Genomic DNA, 22,096 nt, shown 5'->3' on the forward strand with positions numbered 1-22,096 from the left:
AACAAGGCCACCCCACCTCAACTGGGATCACATTTCCTAATGCCACCCACTGCAGAGAAACACTTCTAGTCCTGGATGGCAGATACATTCTCCCAATTTAACCTGAGTAACTTAGTAGCTCCCCACAGCCTACAAAATTCAGTCTCCTATCAGTCAAAGCAGTCCTACCTTTTCCTGGCTATGCCCCAACTTCTACCAGAATAATCACCCTCCAAGCCATTAAGTCCAGTCTCCGTCACGTGCTTCATGCCCACTACTACACTTCCTGTTTTCCACTCTTGGAATATCTTCCCCTTCGACAGCTTATATCGTGGGCTTCTCAAGTCTGAGCATAAATTTCTACTTCTAAGCAAACCACACTTTCTCAAGTCTCCGTGTCTTTTTGCGGGGGAGTTTCCTCAGTCTCAAAGGCCCTTCCACCAGCCTTCCAAAACTCTGTGGAAGCTCAGCTCCAACTGTCTCAGCCTCTCCTGAAAACCTTCTCTGATGCACACTCCCTCAAATCAAAATCAGTTGCTCCCTTTGGCTTTCACGATGATACCATAGGAGATGTCACTTTGTTGAAAACTCTTCCCCTGTGAAGACTGAGTTCTGAAAGCGAGGACTGCTCTGCTCAATTTTGCAACACTAGTGCCCAGAACACTCAGACGTATTCACTCAATAAAAGATTTCTCTCCTGAGTACAGCGCTTAATTGCATTGTCTTCTGAAATTAACACACCTTCTCCCCAGATAGTCTGGTAACCATTTTAAAGCCAATTATAACCTTAAGGATTTAGCAAACGCCAGCCACACTGCAGGCACCTGAGTACCCACTGACTCAACCAAAGGGAGTTAAAGACAACAGTCTTGAGTTTAGCCATATTTGAAGACAAGACCGAAACCACAACCTACTATAACCAAGAGAATATTCTGCGGTTTGGACCAATATCCTAAATCAATTTCACGACGAAGAGCTTCATGATACACTTTTATAGAGAAACTTACTTAATACTTCAATTACTTTACCAAGCCTTGGGTTTTTAATAAGCTTTCCGCTTAAATCAAAGTGAGCTTTTCAAAGTGTCTTTTCGGGTTTGTGACATCAAGCGATCTTTCTGGGGGGGGGAACCCTGGCGCGTATCTCCTTTCACCTATCCATTTTCGAGGCTTACACACACGGGAGGGGCCACACGAATACACACTCAACACCACCTGCCGCATCGACTGTACTATGCGCCTTTTCAGAACACAGCAGCGCGCAGCCAGGCCCGGGAGAGAGGGGTCGCTCAAGCAGCACCAGGGGCTGCATTCTAACTTTTCCTCCGTCAAAGAGTCCGTTTTCATTGTCAGTTTCTCCTTAAACTCAACCTTAAAAATAATTGGCTGAACAAGCGGAAATAAGAAAACCTGACTGAAGAATGAGGCACTAAAACTTAAGACCTTTCCCCTTGTCCACCTGGGCTCAGACAACAGCCGGAGCCTCCCCGCCGCGCCGCGGTCCCGGGAGCAGGCGTGCTGAGGGCGGCCATGGGCCCCGCGAGGGCTCGGGCCGCCGCGGGCTCACACTTCGCAGCGCGGCGACAGGGGCCGAGAGGGGCCCATGACCCCAAGCCAACCCCGAGCGAGAAACCGGAGACGCGCCCTCCACCTCCTCCCACCCAAGCCTCGAACAGTCCCAGCCGGGCCTGGGCTGGGCCAGTCGCGGGGGAAAGGGGCGGGCCTGCCCCGCCCCGAGAGCCCGGGCCTCTCCGGAGCAGGCTCCCCTTTGTCCCGGGACTCGGGGTGGCCCCTCTTCGCCCTTGCCCTGCCCCGCGGGGCCGCAGCTGGCCGCCTCACCGTGATGTTGCAGTGGAGAGTGAGCGACGGCAAGTGCGGGCTGCCCGGCTACGGCACCAGGAACTCGCAGTACAGCTCCTCCAGCTTCCAACTGACGAATCGGAATCGCTCGCGGTTCTTGTCGAAGATGGACGCCAGGAACTTCAGCTCGTCCTTGAGCCCTGACACTGACATCTTCCCATCACTTCCGGTGGGAGGGGCGCGGAAGAGGAGCCGGGCCCTAAGCCGCCGTCACTGTCGCTACCGCCCCGCGGGGCCGGCATGGGCCGCGCTCTAGTGGTTCCGCCTCGTCGAGCGCGGCTGGAAAATGGCGAGGGGCGCGGAAGCCTCGGTGGGTAGCTGTGAGGCGACGTGGGCTGCTCCTTCCTTTGTAACCGACTCCTGCGGCAGGAGGCTGCGGCCCCGAAGCTTAAAAGGGCAACAGCGACGCCGCCCCAGCCACCATCTGGGAAAGGGCTGCCGCGCACTCCGCCCCCGTCTTCCTCACCCCGGCGCGCCTTGCGTGCACCCATTTCGGCGCGTGCACCAGACCAAGGCGCGCACGCGCCCTCCCGGCCCCCCATCTCCTCAAGGATAGGAGCCTTGATCCAGCTCCTATCTGCTCAGTTCCTTGCACCCGCGGACTGGAACCTCTGGGCCAGCTGGCGCCCGGGCCCCAGAACTCGGGGAGGAGCAGGACACCCCGCGCTTGGCTTTGGGCCGGACTCGTGCGCGGCCTATCGCGCTGGCCATGTGTGCGCAGCTGCAGACTCCAGCCAGCCCGTGGGGGCAGCGCGCCTCCTCTTGGCCATCGGCGAGGCACCCGCTAACCTGACCAGTGGGACTTCGTGGGAGACGCGGGTGCTACCCACCCAGCGTCATCTCCGCTACTCTCACCCTAGTCTGAGCCACCGCTTCACTAGCCTGGGTCCGGTGAGGACCTTCTCACTGGACTCGCTGCTCCCGCCTTTGCTCTCAAACCATCCATTTACCCAAGACGATGGTTTGGCCCCAGCAGGCTGTTTCCTCTTACCTCCCATGATTTTATTCTTTCCCTTAACTACCACCTGTGTTCACTCTGCTGTATATATTCTCTCTGTCTCCACTTTCCTTATTTTGTCCTGTTTTCCAAGCTTAAGATAACCCTCTCCACTCTCACACCTATGGAGGCAGGGCTGCCAGCTATTTTCATTAAATTCTTATCATCTCCGGGCCTCCCTGACCACCCAATTTCAAGTAGTCACCCTGTGTCACATCATCCTGTGCTAAGTTTTTGTTGAGCACCTGTCACTATCTGATCTTTTCCCTGTTTATTTGCTCCTTGTCTCTGCCCAATGTTAATGTTGTCTTAAGAACTGTATCCCCAGGACCTAGAACAAGACCTGTTATATGGTAGAAACCGGTATGATTGAATTTAATGCTCACTCTTATCTGGAATCCCACCCCTAGCACAATTCCTGGCTCATTCTAGGTGCTCAAAAAATAAAGGACTGCATGGCAGTCCAAAGGAATAGATCCCAATTTGGCAGACAATAGTGTGTGTAATAACAAGTGCTAGAGGCAGGACCAGCTGCATGGGCATCCAACCTATGTAGTTGCACAGTGCTTCCAGCTTAGAAGGGCTGCGAGTTTGGTTTAATACCATTTTGAAATTCGTAATTTTGCAGAAAGGGGCCCCGCATTTTTCTTTTAAACTAGTCTTACCTAGAGTTACCTACCCTGGCACCTGAATGTCTCTTTTTTCCTAATTTACAAGAGGTTCCTGAGGTACTGGTCCCCTTAGATGACAAAATACAGAACAACACAGGGACATATTAAGTCTATTGAAAGTTTTTGTATTCATTTACTTCTGAGATATTCTATCATGTTATAGTCCTTCTGAGCCTGTAAGAAGACAGATATATTTTCCCAGTTTATCTGAGTAACTTAGTAGCTCCCCACAGCCTACAAAATCAGTCTCCTATCATTCAAACCACTCTACCTTTCCCTGGCCCAACTTCTACCGTCTTCTATCCTAACTTCTGCTATCTAGCCTTTAAGAAAGCTAGGATTCTCACAGACCCTTTTGAAAATCTAATAAAAGCTATGATCCATCTTCCCAGGAAAATACTTCTGCATATAAAACTTTGTACTTATACACTGGGGCTGGGAGGAGAAGGGGTTGCAGCCCTGGGCTCTGAGCCAGAAACAGCTAGGATACCGTATTGGCATTATTGCTGGGTTAAGCACAGAAGTGACTTGCCACTTTACTTTTCCTTCAGTCCCCAGTTCTCTTGGGACCCTAACAGCCATGCAATCCCAGATAAGGATTTGAGACAAAGAGCAACAAACTTCAGAAGTTGGTATGACTTTGAGAAACAAAATCCCCTAAACAAGTTATTTAAGCTTTATTTTGTAAATAGAGCTTTCTAAATTGCAAGTGCTTGTACTAGTTGTATCTCAGAAATATATACAAATATTAATTTCAAAATCACTTTTTGAGCATCTGTCTGCTGCATGCCAATCTGTAAGATGGCTAGAAAAATACATAGATATAGTCCCTGAATTAGAAGCTTAACGTTTGGCATCAAAAACAAAATATTGTTTTCTGATGCTTTGGCTATAAATAATAGAAAACTGTGATTTAACGTGCCTTGGACAATAAGGAAATAAATTACTTCACATAATAGGAAGTCCAAAGACAGAACAGGATTGGTTGATCTGAGCCTTTGCATCATCAAAAATCCAAATTCTTTCCATCTCTTTTGTTGGGTTGAGAGCAAGGTGGCTATAGCTGTTCTTGCAGTTCACATCCAGACATGAAAATATCCAGAGGCAGAAAGGACATTTTCTTCTCTGCTTCCTTCTAACACATGGGAACCTTTCCATGTATCTTCCCAACAGACTTCCCTTAGTGTGTCCTTGGCCAGAAATGTGTCACATGCCTACCCCTAAACCAATCACAGAGAAGTAGATGGAATTACTCTGGATTTCCAATCTGCTTGGATGGAATGGTTTTTGGGGAGTCGCCACAATGTCTTAAAACAGACAAAAAGACAATCCTATGGGATAGGAGGTTCAAACTACTGAACTACATTTCAGGGGAGGAAGAAACTAATTCCAGAAATTATTTGCATGAAAGTATGGTCATATTCAGAGGATATCCAAGAGGCCAATTGATTGTACAGTACAGTGAGGGGCCAAAAGAAAGAAAGTTGAGATGTTATTTTTGTCCAGATTTTGAGCCCTGAAATACCATGGCAGGGACCATAGTGTAATAGTTTCATCTGGTGAGAGTCATCACTTAATATTAATCTGGGCCAGGTGTGGTGGCTCACACTAGTAGCTCAGCACTCTGGAGACCGAGGCAGATGGATTGCTTTGAGTCCAGGAGTTCGAGACCAGCCTGGCCAACATGGCAAAACCCCATCTCTACTAAAAATACAAAAAATTAGCCAGGCATGGTGTCACATGCCTGTAGTCCCAGCTGCTCAGGAGACTGTGGTGGGGGAATGACCTGAGCCCAGGGGGTTTGAGGCTTTGGTGAGCCAAGATTGCACCACTGCACTCCAACCTGGGCAACCAGAGTGAGACCCTGTCTCAAAAAAAAATTAATCTGGCATTCATATATAAAATGGATTATAGTGGGCTAAGAAGTATGAAGTAGCCACTGAAAAGAAGCAAGAAACCTGGATTCTAGATCTGGCCTGCCATTAATTCAATGGAGCAAGTCATACCCAGCTGTGAGACTCCCCAGCTCCAAACAATGAAAAGCCTTTGGATCAGTCCAAGTCAATACTGAGAAAAATTGAAGTAGGGGAAATAGAAATAGAAAGGACCACACTTGGAATAGTGTGTGGTAGAACTGCTAGATCTTAGAGGTCATGAGAGGATAGAAGGAGAGAGAGTAAATTTGTTCAAAGTAACACTTTGACATTTCTAGAGCAGGTGGCTAGGAGGGAGTGATATCACTGACACATCAAGAAAAAAATATTGAATTTGGTGTGCTGATGGAACTTAGGTGGAGAGTTTGTATCTTAAGTTTGAGGTTTATAAGGGAAGTCGGAGCAAAGGACATATAATTGGGTCAGCCACACAGGTGGGTGACGGTGGAAGCCATGGTATAGATGTGATCATTGTGTCACAAGGGAGGGAAGACAACCTGGGATGTTGACGGGACCCCAAGGAAGGCTCACCATTGGTGCTTGAGTGAGAAAGGAGTCATTTGCAGAAGTCAGAGGATGACCCATGTTTTGAATTCTTTGTGGAAGGGACAAGTAAGTTCAGGACCAAGAAAAGGCCACAGGCTTTAGGGATTAGGAGGTCAGTGGTGCTTCAGAGAAAACCATTGCAATACAATAGTGGGCATGAGGTCAAAATGATGTTAAAGTGAAGAGAATGTACCTAGCCTACTTCTTTAAATAGTGTCAGGGTGTTGAGAAAGAGAGGGAACGATGGTTTGCAATAGCAAAACAAAGGGAAGTTTTTATGTTTGGTTTGGTTTTTATTATAGAACAGATGGAGGTGGACTCACTATGAAATAAGCTTCAGGGCCGCTCTCACTTGCACAAGCCCCGTCTAAGTAAGTATTAACTTTTCCCCCCAATTTGATATTTGTAATTTTGTATTCTTTTTTTTTTTTTTTTTTTTTTTTGAAGAGGATTCCAAGATTAAATAAGCTTTAGGCCCTGCAAACCCTGGATCTGCCTCAAAGGAGAGAGCCATTAACAGGCAATGAAGACTGAATAGAAGAGAGGAGAAAAAACATACTACTCGGTTCTGAAAGAGAAGAGAAAACGTGGGATAAAGAGTTACTCATAGAAAGGAATGCCCCCTTCATAGAAGATTGGGTTGGGGAAGAGAATTGGGGAAGGCACAAAGAAATGTTGAGTTAGACTGGAGAGTTGTAGAGATACCTCATACTGGATAATTAACATTAATTTTAGCAAAGAAAAATTGGGGATTAGCAAGATAGATAAAAACAGAAGTCAGAGGACAAAGACGTGCTGAAAAATATATGCTTGAAAACTCTTATCATAGAGTCTCATCTAGAAGTGCATGAAGAACCATGAGACTAGGATGGGTTGGGAGACTTGAAGTCTCCAGGAAGACACAGCAGGTTCCATGTGAAAGGAAAAATGAGAGCTGCCACAGCCTGTACAGTGGAAGAATTGCAGACTTCAAGGACTTAAATGCATGCAGCCATAAACAAAGAACAAGATAATGTCTTTTGCAGGAACATGGATGGAGCTGGAGGCCGTTATCCTTAGCAAACTAATGCAGGAACAAAAAACCAAATAACGCATGTTCCCACTTAAAAGTGGGAGATAAATGATAAGAACACATGAACACAAAGAAGGGAGCAAAATACATTGGGGTCTACTTGAGGGTGAAAGGTGGGAGGAGAAAGAGGAGCAAAAAATATAACTATTGGGTACTATGTTTAATACCCAATGAAATAAAATAATCTGTACAATAAACCCAATGACATGAGTTTACCTATATAACACACCTTCACATGTACCCCTGACCTAAAATAAAAGGTTTAGAAAAAAAAAAAAGAACTTGAATGTGGAAGAATGCCCAATTATATGTTCCATGCTATTCAGGTCTAACATATTCCTTAAGTCTGTGTTCCAATGCCATCCCCTTCACTGAGCCTTCCCTAGTCCCCTAAATTGAATTTTAGTCTCTCCTTTTCCTGAATTTCCCAGTACCTGGCCTGTTACAGCACTTATTTCACTCTGCCTTGCTTATGACTAGCTGGTTTTGTGCTTGTCTCCTCTGCGAGATTATGAACATCTTGTCTTAATCCTCTTCATGTCTGTGGCACATAGCCAGGTTCCTGGGACATAGAAAGCACCCACTAAATGAGCGTTACATGAATATAGCCTACTGAAGGTGAAAGCATTGTAACATCCTTACTTAGAGAGACTGCAAGTAAATTGTGGGAGAAGTGATCTGGTTTCACTAAAATGTCAGGGAAGTGGTGAGGCCCTCTCCCTGTCTAAAGCGAACACACATCAGCATGTGGCCATTAGGCCCAGACAACCACAGCGCTACCCAGGAGGCACAGGAAACTGAATCCATCCCTGTTGAAATGAACAAGTGACTCATTATTCAGCTGCAGCCAACTCAGCCAGAAAGTTTTTCTAAGCTAATATTTTCACAGGTTTGGACTCTGGCTTATAACAAAACTCCTGTCTTTGATTTTAGTTTTAGTTAGCAACACCCATCATTTATCTCTTGCCTATATTATAAAGGGCCTTCAGACCAAGGTGTAAACACCTTGAAGTGGTATGAATTTGGGGTATATATGCATATGAATGTTATTCTGGGGAGAAAGTGTAAAGCACCACTGTCCAGTAGAACTTTCTGCAGTGATGGAAGTTTCTATGCCTGCTACTATATGGTAGCCACTAGCCTCAGGTGGTTACTAAGCACTTGAAAAGTGGTTAGTGTGACTAAGGAACTGAATTTTGTATATATGCTCACTAAGCAAGCACTGAGGAACTGAATTTTTATTTTATTTAATTGTAATTAATTTAAATTTAAGTAGCCACATGTGACTGCTGACTACCATATTGGATAGCACAGCACTAGGTAATTTTACAATTTTATAATAATATCACATAGAGCTTGATATAGCCATATCCATCCTTCCTTACCCCTTGAGAGCAATGACGAGATGTTATTAATTATATCTTCCGTGCTCAACACATACTTGCCTGACACATACTTAGTACATAATAAATGAATGAACAAAATTTTCGTTAAATTAATGAAAAAACAAATTTTACATGTTCTCTGAACTTAGTTTTCTTATTCAAGAATAGAGAGAGCGTGTTCCAAGATTTCTTCTGGCTCAAAAAAAAATTATAAGATTATCTTTAAAAATATTTACTTGTTCAACACATATTTATTGAGCACCTACTATGTCCTAAATTACTTCATCTTGGTAGCAAACTAGGAAACTCTCATTATGCCCCTAAATAACTCAGTTTTGGAAAAGGGAAGTAATTTATTTTAGATTATGCAATAAATAACTGATAAAGCCAAACTTTTAACCCAGGTCTAACTGTTTTCAACACACTGCTGATTTTATATAAATTATAATTTTAATGGAAATATTATAGATAAATATAAAATAGCAAATAAATAAGCATTGAGTGGGCAGGGTGGCATAGGGACTTCACTGGATTGGAATATGGATCTTCCTCTTGGGAAGATCCATGGTTCTACAGACAGATTCTTGATTGTTGAGTGAGAGATACCAGCACGTTCAGGAAGACCTCCTGGACTACTGAGAAGGAAGGATGCTCCTCCAGAGAGGCTGGTCAATACAGTGGGAAGCCCTCCTGACTCCAGTGATGCTGATGATGGGGGCCGGGGTTATCAGCCTGGCGTCTACTGTGGTAAATTGCTAGGAACCTTTCAGAGCATTACATCCTCTCGGTCACCAGCATATGAAAGCCTCAAATAAAAGATTTCCTCCTCGCCCCTCTGGTCACATTTACACAAAACATTATTTTGAAATATTTAAGGCTACAAACAAGTGTACAAGTGTTTAAGAAGTACAAGTGAGAACATCTAGATCTTTCTAGTTCTAGGTATAACATATCTTTTACCCAGTGACTTCAAATCTAAGCATTTGTCCTAAAGCACTAATTAAGCATGCACATCAAGATTTAGTTACCAAAAGTAAGGGCAGCAGTAAACAGTTATGAGGCAATTGGGAAATTTGAACCTGAAATGTTTGACGATAATATGGAATTGTTTAATTTTTTAGATGTGATAATAGTATGGTTATTACTATCTCTTTTTTTGAGATAGATTCTCTCTTTGTCACCCAAGCTGGAGTGCCATAGTGTGATCATGGCTCACTGCAGCCTTTGTCGCCTGGTCTCAAGTGATCCTCCCACCTCAGCCTCCCAAGTAGCTGGAACTATAGGCACATGCCATCATGCCCAGCTATTTTTTTTTTAAGACAGGATTTCACTATGTTGCCCAGGCTGCTGTCAAACACCTGGGATCAAGCAATCTTCCTGCCTCAGCCTCCCAAAGTGCTTTCATGCCCAGGCTGTTACTACTATCATTTTAAAAATAAGAATCTTTATCTTTTAGAGATATTTATGGATGAAGTAAAACCACAAACATTTGCTTGAAATATTAATTTTCGCCCTTTTTATAATAGTAAAAGAAAGGACCCAGGGTCTTAGAATGGGATGTACTATACATTTTGGTACAACCATACAATGAAATAACATACAGTCATTAAACGAGATTGTGTATATATCTGGAAGGATACACCAAAATGTTAACAGTGGTCATTTCTTCGCAGTAACTTTTTAGGTGATTTCTATTTTCTATCTGCTTCTTCGTATTTTTTGAAATATTTGTATTGAGCCTGTTATTTAAGTAGTTAACACAAATACATGATTTTAAATTGGTTTACATACATTTAAGGTAGAGAGAGGTAAATCAGAGAGGAATTTTGCAAAGAAATTTTAAAGACCCAGTAAATGTTGTTTAAAGGCTATGTGGCTGTTGTTTTTTTCTATCACAAAAAGAAACCTGAGGCAGATGCCACTCAAGGTTGAATTACAAACACTTAAACTTCAGGCCCCAAGACAAACAGCCAATTTAACTGAAACTTTTGATGTTTTATTTTCAATTAGGAGAATTCCTCCTCCCCAGACCAAGCTGAGTGAGGGCTTTTTGTGCTTTGGGTTTAGGTTACAACGTCTTACATTGGGTTTCCTCCTCTGGCTTATTTGTTGGTTTTTCATTTAGCCTGTGGTCCTTCTCTGAAGAGCCGCTCCAGTGTTAATCAAGACCTCCTGCTCATACTCTCGGGCTTCAAGGTGGTGCTATGTGCAGGAGGAATTTATGGAAACTCAGACTTGATTCCGTGTTTGGAGTCTGCTGTAATCATTAATGCACTATACAACTTTGAATAGCCAACAGGCCTAGAATCTATAGTCATTCCCCTTGTTACATTTAGGCCTCATCTTGCAAGACAGAAAACATTAAGTAGTAACAAGCATAGTCCTTCAGACCTAATGGACCAAGGGGCAGATGACGTGGCTCACTTGTGGTGGGGATATTTTTAACATTTACAAACATGCTTCTCCTAGTAAAAGCCTTGGGCTCCACCTAGAGTTGATGAATATAAAACCTGGAGAAAGACTGTTTGTGGTAGAAAACTAGAGAAGTGATCAGGGGGCTGGGGGCTGATTCTGGCTACCTTGGTCACTCCCCATAGAACATGTGGCCAGTAACATACTCTAATTGAGCCTTGGTTTGTTTGTGTGTCAATAGGTGTTTTGCATAGACAGGGTTCACGTTTTCATGATTCAAACACTTGCTTAGTTTCAACAATGTGCAAGGGAGTTGCACATAGCTCTAAATACAGTAAAGGTCAAGAAGCTTATAGACCTGAGGGCAGAACAAACATGGACATGACAAAAGATCAATGTGAGAACAGGATGACAAGTAGTATGTTTTTTTTTTGTTTGTTTGTTTGTTTTCCTGGTTTGTTTTTGTTGTTGTTATTGTTGTTTTGAGGTGGAGTCTTGCTCTTTTTGCCCAGGCTGGAGTGCAGTGGCCCAATCTTGGCTCACTGAAACCTCCACTTCCCGGGTTCAAGCAATTCTCCTGCCTCAGCCTCCCAAGTAGCTGGGATTACAGGTGCCCAACATCACACATGGCGATTTTTTGTATTTTTAGTAGAGACAGGGTTTCACCATGTTGTCCAGGCTGGTCTCAAACTCCTGACCTCAGATGATCTGCCCAAAAGTGCTGGGATTAAAGGTGTGAGCCACCACAGGTCTGGCTGGTTTTGGAGTGGAGAGTAAAAGAGCAAGAGAGGCAGAAATATTTTGTTTCAATTGAAGATCTGATTTATTTTCTACTTTCTAAATATAACACTTACGGTATTTAGTTTCCCTCTAGATTTCCAGAAAGCCCAGAGCTAGCCTTAGTTTGGTTTCAGTTAGAAGTAAATGCTACCTAGGCAAAACCATTCAAGACATAGGCATAGGCAAGGGCTTCATGACTAAAACACCAAAAGCATTGGAAACAAAAGCCAAAATAGACAAATGGGATCTAATTAAACTCCAGAGCTTCTACACAGCAAAAGAAACAATCATTAGAGTGAACCAGCAACCAACAGAATGGGAAAATATTTTTGTGATCTACCCATCTGACAAAGGGCTAATATCTACAAAGAGCTAAAACAGATTTACAAAAACAAACAAACAAACAAACCCACCCATAAGTGGGTGAAGGATATGAACAGACATTTTTCAAAAGAAGACATATATGAGTCCAACAAACATATGAAAAAATGCTCATCATCACTGATTATTAGAGAAATGCAAATCAAAACCACACTGAGATACCACCTCACGCCAGTTAGAATGGCAATCATTAAAAAATCTGGAGACAACAGATGCTGGAGAGGATGTGGAGAAATAGGAACACTTTTACACTGTTGGTGGGAGTGTAAATTAGTTCAATAATTGTGGAATACAGTGTGACCCTTCCTTAAGTACCTAGAAATGGAAATTCCATTTGACCCAGCAATCCCATTACTGGGTATATACCCAAAGGATTACAAATCATTCTATTATAAAGACACATGCACACATGTGTTCATAGCAGCACTGTTTACAATACCAAAGACCTGGAACCAACCCAAATGCCCATCGATGATGGACTGGACAAGGAAAATGTGGCACATATTCACCATTGAATACTATGCAGCCATTAAAAATGATGAGTTTGTGTCCTTTGTAGGGACATGGATGAATCTGGAAATCATCATTCTCAGCAAACTGACACAAGAACAGAAAATCAAACACCCCATGTTCTCACTCATAGGCGGATGATGAAAAATGAGAACATATGGACACAGGAAAGGAAGCATCACACAATGTGGTCTCTTGGAGGGGCCAAGGGAGGGACAGTGGAGGGGTGGGGAGGTCGAGGAGGGATAACATGTGGAGAAATGCCATATGTAGGTGACGGGGGAATGGAAGGAACAAATCACATTGCCATGTGTGTAACTATGCAACAATCCTGCATCACCTGCACATGTATCCCACAACCTAAAGTACAATAAAACAGAAATGAATGAAATTGGCCAGTCTCGGTGGCTCACACCTATAACCCAGCCATTGGGAGGCCAAGCTAGGTGGATCATTCGAGGACAGGGGCTCCAGACCAGCCAGACCAACATGGTGAAACCACATGTCTACTAAAAATACAAAATTAGCCACGTGTGGTGGTGCACACCTGTAATCCCAGCTACTTGGGAGGCTGAGGCAGGAGAATTGCTTGAACTGGGGAGGTGGAAATTGCAGTGAGCCAATATCATGCCAGTGCACTCCAGCCTGGGCGACAAGAGCAAATCTCCATCTAAAAACAAAAAAACAAAAACAAAAAAAAAAAAGAAATGAGAGAAGCTTGACACACCATGTTCATGTTTCAAGCTTCCAGAAAAGATAGGTAGCTGATTTCCCTGAAATAACTTCCCCTCTCAGGCTTGAGACTTACAGAACCCATTTAATGCCCAGTCTCTGGAACATTTCTCATCCCCAAAAGCTCTTGTGATGCTTATATTGGGGAAAAGGCTGTTTAGGTGGGAGCAGGGAATGGTGCTGAGGGCAGAAGCTGGAAAGAATCCTCAGTTCACTCACTCACCACGGGCTCTGGGATGAGTTGGGCCCCGCTTGCATGTGGGTGTGTCAGGTATGCTGGGAATTCCATGTCAAGCAAAATCACTTCTCTACAACAGGAAGGCCTGAATCACAAGGCACTGACAAGTTGTTTAGTTTCCTTGTTTAATAAATGGTGTTGGGAAAACTGGCTAGCCATGTGCAGAAAGCAGAAACTGTACCCCTTCTTGACATCTTCCACTAAAATTAACTCCAGATGGATTAAAGACTTAAACATAAGACCTAACACCATAAAAACCTTAGAAGAAAATCTAGGCAAAACCATTCAGGACATAGGTGTAGGCAAAGACTTCATGACCAAAACACCAAAAGCATTGGCAACAAAGCCAAAATAGACAAATGGGACCTAATCAAACTCCACAGCTTCTGCATGGCAAAAGAAACAGTCATTAGAGTGAATCGGCAACCAACAGAATGGGAAAAAAATTTTGCAGTTTACCCTCTGACAAATGGCTGATATCCAGAATTTACAAAGAACTAAAACAGATCTACATGAAAAAAACAAACACGCCCATTCAAAAGTGGGCAAAGGATATGAACAGACACTTTACAAAAGAAGACATACATGAGGCCAACAAACATATGAAAAAATGCTCATCATTACTGGTCATTAGAGAAATGCAAATCAAAACTACATTGAGATACGATCTCACACCAGTTACAATGGCGATCATTAAAAAATCTGGAGACAACAGAAGCTGAAGAGGATGTGGAGAAATAAGAACACTTTTACACTGTTGGTGGGAGAGTAAATTGGTTCAATCATTGTGGAAGACAGTGTGGCGATTCCTCAAGGACCTAGAAATAGAAATTCCATTTGACCCAGCAATCCCATTACTGGGTATATACCCAAAGGATTATAAATCATTCTACTATAAGGACACATGCACACGAATGTTCATTGCAGCACAGTTTACAATAGCAAAGACCTGGAACCAACCCAAATGCACAACGATGATAGACTGGACAGGGAAAATGTGGCACATATACACCATGGAATATTATGCAGCCATCAAAAACGATGAGTTTGTGTCCTTTGTAGGGACACGGATGAACCTGGAAACCATCATTCTCAGCAAACTGACACAAGAGCAGAAAATCAAACACTACATGTTCTCACTCATAGGCGGGTGTTGAACAATGAGAAAACATGGACACAGGGAGGGGAGCACTACACACTGGGGTCTATTGGGGTGAAATAGGGGAGGGACAGTAAGGTGTGGGGATTTGGGGAGGGATAGCATGGGGAGAAATGCCATATATAAGGCAGCAAATCACACTGCCACGTGTGTACCTATACAACAATCTTGCATGTTCTTCACATGTGCCCCAAAACCTAAGATGCAATAAAAAAATAAATAAAAATAACAGAAATATTGCATATGATTCAGAAAATTTAAAAAAAAAGAATTCTGCTGGTAAGTCTGCTGCCATATATATTGGAGCCACTTTATGTGTTACCTGTTTATTTTTCTCTTTGTGCTTCTAGTATCCTCTCTTTACCCTTGACTTTTGAGAATTTATCAAATGCCTGGAGATGTCTCATTTGGTTTAAATCCACTTGGTGTTCTAGTACCTTCTTGTACCTGGATATTCCTATCATTGTTTAGGTTTGAAGAGTTGTCTGTTACTATATATTTTAGTAAACTTTATCCTCCTTTTCTCTACATCTTGCTCAAGGCTAACAACTCTTAGATTTGCCCTTTTGGAGATATTTTCTATATCTTTTAGTCATGCTTTAATTTTTAATTTTTTTTTCTCTTCTTACTGTGTATTTTCATGTAAACTATCTCTAAGCTTACTATTTTTTTCTTCTGCTTTATCAATTCTGCCTTTGATAAGGTCTAATGCATTTTGTCAGTATGTTAATTAAACTTTTCAGCTCCAGAATTTCTGCTAGACTTTTCACAGTTTCTCAATCTCTTATGAATTATCTAATAAAATTGTGAATGTATTGTCTGCATTATCTTAAAGTTTATTGCGTTTCCTCAAGGCATGTCTTTTCAATTCTCTGAAAGGTCACATAAAGCTGACACTTCATAGTTTGTCACTCATGCCTTATTTGGTTCATTGGGTGACATCATGTTTTTCTATGTGTTCTTGATACTTGTGAACATTCATCAGTGTCTGCTCATTGAAGAGTTAGATATGTACTCTAATTTTAGCATTCTTCACTTATATTTACCCATACTCCTCAAGAAGGCTGTTTACATATCCAAAGGGTATTTAGTGTTGTAATTAATTTTGTATTTAAATTAATAAATTAAATAAATTTATTTAATTGTTAAAAGGTGTAAATCACTCAAAAGAAAAGTTTTATTGCACTGAAAAAACAAAACAAAGAATTCTTTTAAGGAAAAAGTCAAAAAGATTACTTTAGTCTTCTATTAGTTCAGTCCATGCTGTTAACTCTTGTTCTGCTTGATATTCATGAACATTTCAGCACTCCAGGAGAGTTTTGAAAGTTTTTTCCTCTATTCTCAGGTCACAATCTCCAAAGTTATCAGAAACCTGCATTTATGTACACCTGTTAGAGTTCTGTAGCTGATTATAAAACCACCTCTAAAGAAAACCCAAACAACAATTGTCCTTGGGCGACAAAACACTTTAGGACAGTCTCTATTAAAGTCACAATTGACTAAGAATTTTGGTGACTTCTGTGGCATACAACAACTTCAGATAACAATTTTAACTATTAATAGCATGTACTAAGTTTTTTTATAATCTAATCTTTATTAATAGCATGTACTAAGTTATATCAGAGTTACAGAAGTTTGTAATAATTTTGGAACACATATCAAAAATGTATTTACACACATATAGCCTAAAGGAAGAACTCTTAGCAACCTTTGGTGAAAAACCTGGATAGTTAGTGCTTTTAATTATGCACTACCTTTGGAGCCTAGGACACAGAGAGAAGTGCAGATAAAGTTTGACTTTCCGGCATAACTGGGGGGCATGGCTCATACCATCTGATCCAAAGTATGTTAGGTGAACAATTTTCAAAGATTGAAGAAGCAGTTTATAACCCTAACGCATTTAGCAAATTTAATATTTAACCTAATTTAGACCAAATGTCTAGATTTTGAAGACATTTGTATTTTACCAATGATCTTTAAAATTGTTTTTATTTCTGAAACATTACTAAGGTCACATGGACTAAAAGGCATTAGTTTTTATTTTCTGATTAAATATTTGATTTACACTTTTAAGATTTTAAAAACAGTAAAAGCTTTTTCATATCACACACACCTACACACACACACACACACAAATACATAAACAAAAAAAGAACCAGTAATTCTAATATTTTTTTTTTGCCAGTTTCTTAATCAAATTACTGCTTCAGGATGGAGCCCTTGGAGGAACAGGGCCAGGAAAACACGTAGTTTCTATGGCTTAATAAGCAGGCACAGTTGGAAAGCAAAACAGATGCCCCAAAATTTAAGGGTCCCATTTTTTACATCATATCTTCAATCTCAAAAAAGAGAAATACTACAGAACAAGAGAGTGCAATGATTTTCCTGTGCATTTCATTGCAGAACAATCCAAAGCCATTCAGCCTATTCTATGATTAGCCCATCTTCCATGAGAGTCTTAGGTCTCTGTGTGGGGACAGGGATGAGGACATTGACATATCTTCCACTCGGCCAAGAGCATGCTCCTCTAATCCAAACATGTAAAGAGCCAAGTATTCATGTAGTACTGCCATTAGCTATTCCCCAAAGTATATTTCCTATCTAGTTATTGCACACCAAAGTTCTATTATAATGTGAAGTAATTTCCGATACTCCTAAGAATCAAAAACATCTGACAGTGCAATGCAAAGCACAACAGAGTCTTAGATTTTGATAGGGGTCTATCCACATCTGCTTCCTGGGGTTTCACAAAGAAAAAAGAGTTTTTTCCCAAAACAGGGTCTGTGGCACCTCTTGTTTTTCACAAGGACTCCCAAACTTTTAGAGCTTGAGTATCGTCTTTTAATTTGGCTGAATTTTAAACATAATACTCTTTTAAGAAAGCCTTTTAAATTTCTTATTACCCAACTTTACCCAGGCCAAATGGCCAATATTTCTGTCCTCAAAGAAAGAAAAATTCAAGATGGTTTGTGGAAGGGAAGATAATCAACAAATGGTGAATGTCATGCAGATATCAAACCAGAAGGGACTTATTATTTAAGCCAGGAATTGAACCCTGAACACATGCTACTGTTGGAAAAAGACAATGCCTTAGTTGCTAAGCTGCAGAATTAGAAATATTTTATTGCTCTTCCCAGGAGCCCAGAGCAGTCAATTTTGAGCTTGCTTTGGCTTTTAACTGCTCAAAATACTTTTCAGAGCTAACTATGGCACAAACCTCAAAATTCCTTTTCCCTGGATGGCAGAGACCAAGAGAGTACCACCACATGTTGCCAATATGTGGCAGAGACCAAGGCAAAGCTCCCAAGGACATTTTTCAACATGTGGTCTCTGGGCAAGAATGTTGCCCTGAGTAACAGAAAAGATAGGAAAAGGAAAGAAGAAGAAAGGAAAAAAGCATTGCGGGCAGCAGGGTGGGGAAGGTGAGGATCTCAGGGAGGCCAGAGAAAAAACCACCCATTGCAGAGACATTGAATCAAAAGTTGAGGCAGCTGCTTGTTGGTCTCAAAGGTATCTTTTCCAGAAGTCCCATCAGCTCTCAAATGTCCCTCTTTTGGGGAGAAAAAGCTTGCCATGTCCTTTGAGCCTGTATATGCTTAACTCAGCAAAGAGTGCAAGACAGATAAATCCAAAGAAAATTGTAGTTAATATCCAGTAGTGCCAAACCCATTTTTAGCCAAGAGGGACTTTACTGAGAGGTACTCTAACCCCATAAATCTTAGGAAGGACTCTAATCTTCCTAAGTTGGGCCCCAAACAGGTTCAGTTAAGCATCCTTGCCTTTTATTAAGAGGAGTCTTTAACCCTGTCTGTCTTAGGGGAGACTCTAACTTTTCTAAGTTGGATCTCTAACCCAATCCCATCCTTTACCAAGTTACATGCACCTCGCTTACCCAAAGTTGGCCAATTGGTGCTGCACACAGATAATTTTCCTTTGGGTCGAGGGTCTCTTCAGTATAATCCCTTAGTAGTTTGCCAGAAAGATGCTACCAGAAAGGAGTCTGAATCCAATCCCAAAGGGAGGGCTCTTGGATGTCACACAAGAAAGAATTCAAGGCAAGTCCACAGAGTAAAGTAAAAACAAATTTATTAAGAAAGTGAAGGTATAAAAGAATGGCTACTCAATAGGCAGAGCACTGGCTTGGGCTGCTCCATTAAGGATACTTCTGGTTATTTCTTGATTATATGTTAAACAAGGAGTGGATTATTCATGAGTTCTGGGAAAGGGGTGGGTACTTCCAGGAACTGAGAGTTCCTCCCATTTTTAGACCATATAGAATGACTTCCTCCTGTCATTGCCATGGCATTTGTAAACTGTCATGGTGCTGTTGGGAGTGACTTTTAGCATGCTAATGCACTATATAATCAGCATATAATGAGCAGTGAAGACAACCAGAGGTCACTTTCATTCCCATCTTGGCTTTGGTGGGTTTTGGCCAGCTTTTTTACTGCAACCCGTTTTATCAGCAAAGACTTTATAACCTGTATCTTGTGCCAACCTCCTAGATCATCCTGTGACTTAGAATGCCTAACCTCCTGTGAATGCAGCCCAGTAGGTCTCAGTCTTATTTTACCCATCCCCCATTTTAGATGGAGTTGCTCTGGTTCAAACACCTCTGACATCATTATCACATTTTAGCTAGGACAGATTGTTGATGTTTCAGAGGTAACAAATATCAAAGTGGAATGGGCTTGACTTAGAAAGCAAAGCCAGGCTGTCATAGTGAAGAAAGAAGAAGAAGAAGAAGGAGAAGAAGGAGAAGAAGGAGAAGAGGAGGAGGAGGAGGAAGGAGGCAGAACCTCGGCTACGAAACTGCAGCATGGGGTGACAGCCATTGCTCTTTCAGTTTGATTTGGCTAGCAAAAAGGTGGCTTTATTATGTAAATAAAGTCCCTTAAGTAGTCAAAATTTTTTAAAAAATTGTTGTTGTTGGCTGTTTTTCTCCCACTTACCCCATATCCTTTTTATTTTTTGTGTGTGGAAATTTAGCCACTTCAGAGGACTTGTTCTCCATAATTTGGAACTTTTCTTTGGATTTGATCAGGTCAGATAGAGTTGGTCAAACCCAATGGTAAAAACACCAAATCAAGAACAAATACAGAAACAAACAACCACGAGAAACCATTAAGCAAAACAAACGATCTCCCAATTTATATGATTACTGAATGCTCTCATGTTAAGAAGAAATTAAGGGCAGCTGGTTGTTAATCTTAACTTTAGTCAAGAAAAAACCCAATTCAATCCAAAGGATTATAAATCGTTCTATTCTGAGGACACATGCACAAGAATGTTCACTGTGGCATGTTTACAATAGCAAAGACTTGGAACCAACCCAAATGCCCATCGATGATAGACTGGACAGGGAAAATGTGGCACATATACAACATGGAATACTATGCAGCCATAAAAAAGATGAGTTCGTGTCCTTTGTAGGGACATGGATGAACCTGGAAACCATCATTCTCAGCAAACTGACACAAGAACAGAAAATCAAACACTGCATGTTCTCACTCATAGGCGGGAGTTGAACAATGAGAACACATGGACACAGGTAGGGAAGCATCACACACCGAGGTCTGTGGCAGGGAGCTAGGGGAGGGACAGCTGGGGAGGGATAACATGGGGAGAAATGCCAGATATAGGTGATGGGGAGGAAGGCAGCAAACCACATTGCCATGTATGTACCTATGCAACAATCCTGCATGTTCTTCACATGTACTCCAAAACCTAAAATGCAGTAAAATACATTAAAAAAAACAAACAAACAAAATAAATAAAAATTAAATAAAATAAAAATTAAAAATAAATAAATAAATAAAATGAGAAGGGGAAAAAAAAGCCCAATTCAGCTACATACCTTGGGATGGATCTCAGGCTGAAGACTGCTCTCTACCATCTAGAAGCAGGAAAAAACTCAAACTTGCCTTCCCTTGGAAACAAGCTCAAACTCAAGAAAGGAGTTACCTGCCTTTCATCATCATGGAAGCAGGAAAACTTGCCTTCCTTGTTGGAAGCAAGTAAAACTCCAAAAAAAGGAGCTGTACAGCAAAATAAACTTTAGAACTTACCAAATTTTTGAACATCAGGGATTCTCTGGAAGCAGGAGGGAGGCAAGAGTAAGGTGGCTCCCAGGTCCCAGCAAATTTTTTCTATTAGTTTGAGCCATAAAGATAGCTCAAGCTGGTGCCAAACACCAATAGGAGATTTGTCAAAGGTTGGGGCACCTCCACTAAGAATCTCTTCATGGTTACCAAACTATGAACCCCAAATATCTGAGACAGGTCTCAGTCAATTTAGAAAGTCTATTTTTCCAGGTAGTAATGTGCTCATTGCCACAGCCTCAGGAGGTCCTGACTATATGTGCCCAAGGTAGTCAGGAAACAGTTTTGTTTTATACATGTTAGGGAGACATGAGACATAAATCAATATATGTAAGATGAGCCCTGGTTAGCTCCAAAAAAGGTAGGACAACTTGGAGTGAGGAGTGGGCTTCCAAGTCATAGGTAGATAAGAGACAAAGGTTGAATTATTTTGAGATTCTCATAAGCTTTTCCAAAGAAGGCAATCAGATATGCATTTATTTCAGTGATCCAAAGGATGACTGGATACAATTGAAGGCAGGTTTGCCCTAAGTTGTTCCCAGTTTGACTTTCCCTCTAGCTCAATGATTTTGGGATCCCAAGATTTATTTTTATTTTATACTATAATACACCTGTTGTTAGATTCTAGTCTTGCCTAACGTTTTTAAATTTTTATTATTTTCTACAGCTTGGACTGAATTCTAAAATTTTTCCTGGCTACAAGTCTTCAAAATAATATTTTCAATTTTCTTTTCTTCTTTTCTTTCTTTCCCCCTCCCAATTTTTCCTGATTTGAAATCACCAAAAATCAACCTATCCTTTCTTTAATCCCTGCAAACTGAAGCTAGAAAACTTAAACTTCAGGAGAAAATTAAATGACAGTAACCTATTTACATATATAAAACACTTGCATACCTGCCTACTGATGTATGGACTTCAGAGTAAGATGGCCTATATTGATTTTTCAGGATTTCTCTTCATATTTTTGTTCTTTTGTTGTGTTTCCTCTCATCTTTCTCCAGTTTTTTTCTGGTAGAATGTAAGAATTCACAACCTACTAAAAATGAGCTTTTCTAATAATGTGAGACCTACCTGTCTAGGAATAAACCATCCTAGCCGTGAGACAAAACCTGGAACAAAAAACACATTTTCTTCTAAAATGCTTTCTCCAGAAGACTTTAAAAAGAAAACAGGGAAAATGTCAAAGGAAAATAAATGTTGGAACCCCCATATCACTAAGCCAATAAAAATGTCAAGCTGGGAACTATGTCAGGCAAATCTGCCTCCCATTTTATTCCTAAACAAGATAGCTATGAAGATTTAAAATAAATAAATAAGTAAAGAGCTATGTAGCTATGTAT

At 41.4% G+C, this 22,096-nt stretch overlaps 1 pseudogene; it reads right to left on the reverse strand.

The window, feature by feature from the left end:
* Window positions 1–756: 756 nt before the first annotated feature.
* LOC116534992 lies at window positions 757–2,329 on the reverse strand (annotated as a pseudogene).
* Between the last annotated feature and the right edge of the window lie 19,767 nt (window positions 2,330–22,096).

The sequence above is a fragment of the Sapajus apella genome, unplaced genomic scaffold, assembly GCF_009761245.1.
Source record: "Sapajus apella isolate SASKATOON/1434 unplaced genomic scaffold, GSC_monkey_1.0 scaffold91, whole genome shotgun sequence".
In the NCBI taxonomy this organism is placed as follows: domain Eukaryota; kingdom Metazoa; phylum Chordata; class Mammalia; order Primates; family Cebidae; genus Sapajus; species Sapajus apella.